Consider the following 6,960-nt stretch of genomic DNA (forward strand, 5'->3'; position numbering starts at 1 on the left):
AATATGGCTTTAAGATTGGTATGGCTAGGTCTGCTTCCTTTGCAGTTTTTTTTCATTAATTCCCTTGATATTCTTAAACTTTTGTTCTTCCAGATGAATTTTGTTATTTTTTTCTAGTGCTATAAAATGATTATTGGTAGTTTGTTATGACAGTGAGGAATTAAATTAATTTAACTAAAATTGTCATTTAGCTTGACGTACGCATGAGCAAATGCTATTTTTACAACTGTTTAGCTCAGATTTTATGTGAAAAAGGGTTTTGTAATTGTGTCTATATAGTTCCTGAATTTATTTTGGCAGGTAGATTCCCAGGTATTTTATATTGTCTACAGTTATTTTTAATGGAATCTCTCTTTCTATCTCTTGCTAATGGGCTTTGTTGGTAATCTATAGAAATGCTAATGATTTATTTGAGTTTGAATCATATATGTTTAAACTTAAAAGGGAAATTTACATAATAAATCAGTTTGTATAGTTTCAGAGAAATTTTCTAGTCTTCCTCCAAATATTTAATTACTTTGGCTATGACTACACATTATGTTTCCTCTAGATCAAATAAATCTCTAGAACAACTAAATATAACAAAAATATGACTAAAAATTTATTTGAGTTATAACAGTTCCTGTGCTGTTCACTTTTTGGTTCCTTTTAATATAAGTTATTTTTGATTGGTAAATGCAGTGACAAGTATAATTATTAATTTTTATAGTTTTACCATTATTTCTAATACTTTATTATAACTAATCATTATTAATGATAACATTTTAATTGAGTACCATTTTGACACTATTCTCTGGAATGAAGTTGGGCTTATATTTTTCAAGTCTCTTCCTTCAAGTAACATTTGACAATGACCAAAAGGTTTCTAGAATGGTCAGACAATGTGTAGATTACATATGTTACCTGAGGATCTGCCTAGCTAAATTTAGAAAGACTCAGAAAAAGATGAGTTTCTTTGACTGCTCTAAATCATGAGATGATTATGATGTGAAAAGGATATGGGAAATCGGGGTGGCACATTTGATGTAGCATTGGGCCTGGAGTCAGGAATTCTTAAATTCAAATACAGCTTCAGACAGTTACTGACAATGTATTCCTAGACAAGTTACTTAAGCTCTGCCTCATTTTCTATCAATAAGAATGTTTGATATTTGTGTGTTAATTTTTTTATTATTGAACTGTCTGATATGCAATTATGTTTTTATTCTAGTAATAATCTTTGAGATGTTGTATGGTGTTATTGAGAGAACATGGTTTAAAGCAAGGAAGACATACATTTTAGACTTAGGTCTGATATGTAAGTACTGTGTGACCCTTGGGAAGTCACTAAACTTCATAGTCCTCTCTACAAATTGCTATAACTATAAAGTAGCAAGTATTTTCTCATGTGGGAGTTCCTTTCTATTAAAATCACTGGCCTAGTTTCTCTCCAAAGTCTTTGAAACCATATATTCTAACCAATTTATTTTCTGGAGTGTGTAGTTGAAGAATTGGAGACATATAGAAATTAATTGACTTGGTCAGGATAACACATCTATGTCAATAAAGAATTTATACTGTTACTTATATATCCTGATTTTCAGTTTAGGATTATTTCCACAAGGCTGATTGTTATTAGTCAAAATATTTGTTTATGTTATAATTACTTAACTGCATAGGAGATAAAGATCCTTAAAAATCTCTAGCATTTCCTTCCGCACCTTGTGTAAATTGTAGTTACCTCTGTCATTGTTGTATATGTTGAGAACTTTCAGACAATTATATAGAAATCACATATTAGAATTTGTATCTTCCATATCTGTGTCTCCAGTCCCATAAAATATATGCCATCTATGCCTAAAATATTTTGAATAAGCTACTTGAAGCCTTGACATTTTTATAATTTTCTCTTAAACTTTCTATTTCTATAATTTTCTTTCTTGTTTGTCATTCTTTGTTCCAATTTCTTTATAACAATTTTATCAGCTCCACATCAGTTTCCATGGAACAGATTCACTTCCACTTGAGATGATCTTGATTTTGATTTATGGTACACATCCTCCCACTCTTAGTGATGGAGAAAATTAGCATAGTCAAGATGGATATTTTCCCAGCATGAGATACCTGTTTTGCATACACATTCTGGCCATTTTTATATGGTGTGTTTCCACAGAATGGTTTTAATTTACCTTTGTTGCAAAAATTTTATAGTCACTGGAATGACTTAAAACTATTCTACTAGTTCAACCTTGAAAATTAATTTGATAACCACAAATCCCCACAATTTTTTCACCTTTTATATGTATTATAATCATATGTGTCTGCCATATCCATTGCAGTAGAATTTTTGGCCCACCTTTCACAAACAAACACACCTTTCAAGCAAGTATATCAAAAATATCACCATCAGTATTTTATTAAAACTGAAATGATTTTTTAACAGAAAACACACCAAATCCTTCAATATTTGATAAGAGAAAATTGTTATCAGCTCAAAAGTAGTTATTCTATAGAGGAGAACCAAACAATTATCTATCTCTGTGATTATTTTCACATAGTTAATGACAGAATATATCTGTACATAGACATATATATATATATATATTCATGTCTATATGCACATACCCATATTATATACAATGTATATATTCACGTATATGTTCATATACACATTATTTTCATGTGTATAATATATGCATTTGTACATGTCTGTAATATACATGTGAATTTATCTAAAATCACATATACAATTACAAAGTAGAAGGAATACTTGACATAATTATCCTGATTTGACAAAAAACTAATCCTTATTATCACTTTAGTTATTTGAACATGTCTGTAAAAAACAGCATTTAATTTTTTTACTTCAGTAATTACTTTTCCGTTGAAGTCCACAATTGACTTTATCTTTGTTAAAAACAAATCTCTAATCACTTCATTTATATAGTACTTTATAGTTACAAAGCACTTAACATACCTGTTCTCATAAATCTTCACAAGAGACCTCTATGAGAGTATTATAATATTCATTTCTCAGATGAGAGAACCAAGACTCACACACATATGAAGTATGGTGAAAGTCACACAGTAAGTCCCAGATCAGGGATTTGGAACACGGCTGTGCTTTCCACCTACCCTTAATAACTGAGAAGTTGTTGGTTGTCAATATGTATATATTCTTCAAAGTATCAGTTTGATTGAAATTAATTAGTTTCATTTTGTATATTTCCTTTTTTTTCCTGAAAACACAGATGTATGTGTTGATACTGTCATAACTTAAATTACTAAAGGAAAATTTCATGATATGCTTTGTAGTGGTAATTACCTATCCTATGCTATTGGTCTCATTCCAGCACTAATTAGTCATATTCAGTTTCTTCAGAATTCTTAACATTAGCAGTCCAAACCTTCACTCCCTGATGTTGGTCATTATAGAGCTTCATCTTCCCCACTTGGCAAAAGCTACCTTACTTCATAGGAGACAGTATTTTATTGACAGCACAAGTCATTACTGTACAAACAGTAGAGAAAGTATATGAAATGCTTTATGATCGTGTCAGATGAAAGGCACTTTCTAGTTGATGTAACGTATTTATCTCATCTAAGTTTGGGTGCCAGTGTAATATCTTAAATTGATGCTGGCCAGTATTGCTAAATTGACACCACTGGAAGAAGATCAAATACATTCAAATCATTTCTGATATGTCCTTATGACTTTTATATCCTGGGAATAATTGGAATCAAATGACCCTTTAGGCAAGTGGCAATAAAACAAAGAATTATCGTTTATTTTTGGTCCAAAACAAAACATGACTATTTCAGGGCTAAATTTCATTGGTAAGATTTCATTTAACTTGAGATGTCCTTTTGCATTGAGTTATGTTTTTTATTAAGAGTTCGTTTCTGGGGCAGCTAGGTTGCACAGTGGATAGAGCACCAGTCATGGAGTCAGGAGGACTTGAGTTCAAATCTGACCTCAGACACTTAACACTTACTAGCTGTGTGACCCTGGGCAAGTCACTTAACCCCAATTGCCTCACCCCCCAAAAAAGTTCATTTCTCTTATTTAAAAAAATAGGCAAACTCTGCAGGACCACCTAAGAGTGTACCTTCAAGCTGGAGATGCTAATTGCTAATCATAATATGAAAACTTCATGTTTGTGACCATGTTTAACTACTGATTAGAATTTGATATGTTTGCAGTAGGTAAAGCTATTTCTAATAGCGTATTTAGATTTCCAGTGGTAGGCCTAATTAATGCCTTTACAATTGTGAGAATATGTTAGTAAAAGAGGACTATTTTTCAAGCCAAGTTAGAAATTCAGTTCTAACTCATTTCACTGAAGGAAACGGTTACAAACTTGGTTCATAACTTAGACTTTCTCCTAGACTATTATTGCACAGTTATAAAGACATTATTTTCTCACACAAGGTATACTGGTTCTGAGAGGATAATGGTCTCTGCTATGTATATGTTTTTGGGTAGGTGGAATAGATGTGTATAACTGATGGTGGTACAGGGGTGTATGGTACAGAAACCAACAGGGTTTGGAAACTCCATGCATCTGTGCTCATGTCATAAGCTTGTCAGGTATAAAGTTCTGCCCATTTAGATCCTAAGGGACTGGGATTTCCAGGCTTCCTCCTAGTAGGCTTGAATATCTATGATGGTGTCTCTGGTGAAATATTTCCACAGTGCTTGCTTTGGCAGCACATATACTAAAATTGGAATGATAAAGAGAAGATCAGCATGGCCCCTGCGCAAATGATGACATGCAAATTAGAGAAGTGAAATATTTCCACATATCCTCATAGATGATATTGATTGAGATTAAGTTGTGGACATTTTCAATGATGTTGTTAATGTTTTTTTCTAGATACATGCTTTATACTAGTCTAAATCCTGTTCTTGATAGGTAGCTCTAGGTTTTCTACCTCAATTCGTTTTGATAAGTTTATCTCCTGTCTCCCTCTATTTACAATAAAGTTCAAGAACATTACATTAGATAATGTTCTTGGACATCTTTACAAATAGTTAACCCATTCCAGAATATTTATATCATATATTTAGAAAGTAAATTTATTCATACCTGTGACCCAAATTTGCCTTTTTAGTCTAACTTTCTAAATCCAGATCAGAGCAGTACCATTCAACATCCACAGCCTCTTCTTCTGCTCCCTATCTTTCTCTGTATTTCTGCATTTGTGTTTTATCTTTTCGATGGCTTTGGTTTTTATTTTTAAAAAGGAATTTCTTACTGCTAAATTCTAATTTTCCCATGTTTTCCCTTTTCCTCTTCCTTTCTTTTTTTAACTCCTCCCCAAAGAATTGATCCACAAGTATGACCCATGTTTGTAGTTTTTAACCACTTTTGTTTCCCCTCATTTATAATAGAAGTTGCTGGACCTTGTATAAGCCTGAGTCTCTTTACTATGTACTTGAATTATTACTTTCTGATGGGGCTTTTTTTTTCATTCTGTAAAATTTGGTATTTCTTCTTTGAATCAGGAGATATGGATTTTGGCTATGATATTTCTGAGTGTTTGCAATTTATGGTTACAGTAGGTGAATTTTATATTTTCTTTTTGTTGTAAGGTTCTAAAAGTTATGGGTATTTTTATGATTTCATGAAATATGATAAGCAGTCCTAAACATGTTAATTTTCATACCACATAAGCAACTCTGCTTTTCCAATTCACATGGATCCAATTGGCCAATATGACCCCAAAATGATAGTTGTTTGGGGTGCTTCAAGGACAGAAGAAGTGATTTACCATTGATAGAACTATGAGTGGCTCTAGTCATTCTGGAAAGGAATCTTTAGCCCAACAAGGAAAAGTTAATATATGCCTTCTCTTTTGGTGGGTGATGATAAGTTCAGGATAAGTCACTACTGCAAGGAAAGCATTCAGAGATTCCTACAGTTAGACCCTGAATCACAAGTCAGTGAGTTTACTCTCCCTGTGCTCAAAATGTAGGAAAGGTGGTAAGGGTACGAAGAGTAAGTTATAAATATTTATTTTTTGCTAATTTATGAGGATTTTACTTTGTGTAGTCTTTTGTTTTTTTCTCTCTCTCTTATCTTACTATTCAAACTTAGCTATTCTGTTAGACTACAATTCTTTTCTTTTCCAGGGATTTTTGTATCGATAATTGATGATTGATCAATGTCTCCATGCCTTTTACATTCTGACACATACATATTTATAGACACAAATACACACATATTTATACATATACATGTACTGGTGGTCAGTTAGAGTATATCATATCATATATTAAAGTATATCATGTAAAGTACATACACATGTCTACATAAATGTATATATATTCAAATACTCTAACTACAAAAGGTACATTAATTTCAGTCAGCTTATTATATATTAGATTTTATATATATATATTCATATATGTATATATATATATGTAGGATGTGTTTAGAGTATGTGTGTATATATGCATATATACATATACACACAATCTACTATAAATGCAAATCAGCTACAAATCTGATTAAGCTACATAAAAGTTACATTAATTTTAAGTTTAATGAAACAAAGTCCTTAGAGGAAAGATGGGATATCATAAAATATTTTATAAAATTATTTCTAGAAGAGAGGACAATGATAAATTTCATTCTGACAGACAGAAAAATTATAATCAAGAAAAAAATCTTTTGATTTGAAAATTCAAATTTATGTAATAGACTATGAAGTTATTTCAGCCACAAGAAAATCCATCATTTTCTGCTATTTCTAAATCTACTTCATTTGTGGCAATGGATGGAAGAGAACCTCATAGTTTGACACATTATTTGTAGGTGGTGAGCTTATAGTAAGGTTGACAGGAACCTGCAAGTTCTCTATTATAAGTATTGTTAACTGACTGCAGTCAGAATGTTGCCATACATCAACACATTTCATTTGTTTTCAAAAAGACTAGCAACATTTAGAGGAAAGTTACTTACAAAATAGCAGGTT

At 31.6% G+C, this 6,960-nt stretch overlaps 1 non-coding gene across 1 annotated transcript; it reads left to right on the forward strand.

Moving 5' to 3' along the window:
• The first annotated feature begins 4,674 nt into the window (after positions 1-4,674).
• LOC122726961 lies at positions 4,675-4,782 on the forward strand. Its single transcript, XR_006352952.1, has one exon. It is a non-coding gene; the product is annotated as a U6 spliceosomal RNA (small nuclear RNA).
• The last annotated feature ends 2,178 nt before the right edge of the window (positions 4,783-6,960 follow it).

Source organism: Dromiciops gliroides, chromosome 4, assembly GCF_019393635.1.
Source record: "Dromiciops gliroides isolate mDroGli1 chromosome 4, mDroGli1.pri, whole genome shotgun sequence".
In the NCBI taxonomy this organism is placed as follows: Eukaryota; Metazoa; Chordata; class Mammalia; order Microbiotheria; family Microbiotheriidae; genus Dromiciops; species Dromiciops gliroides.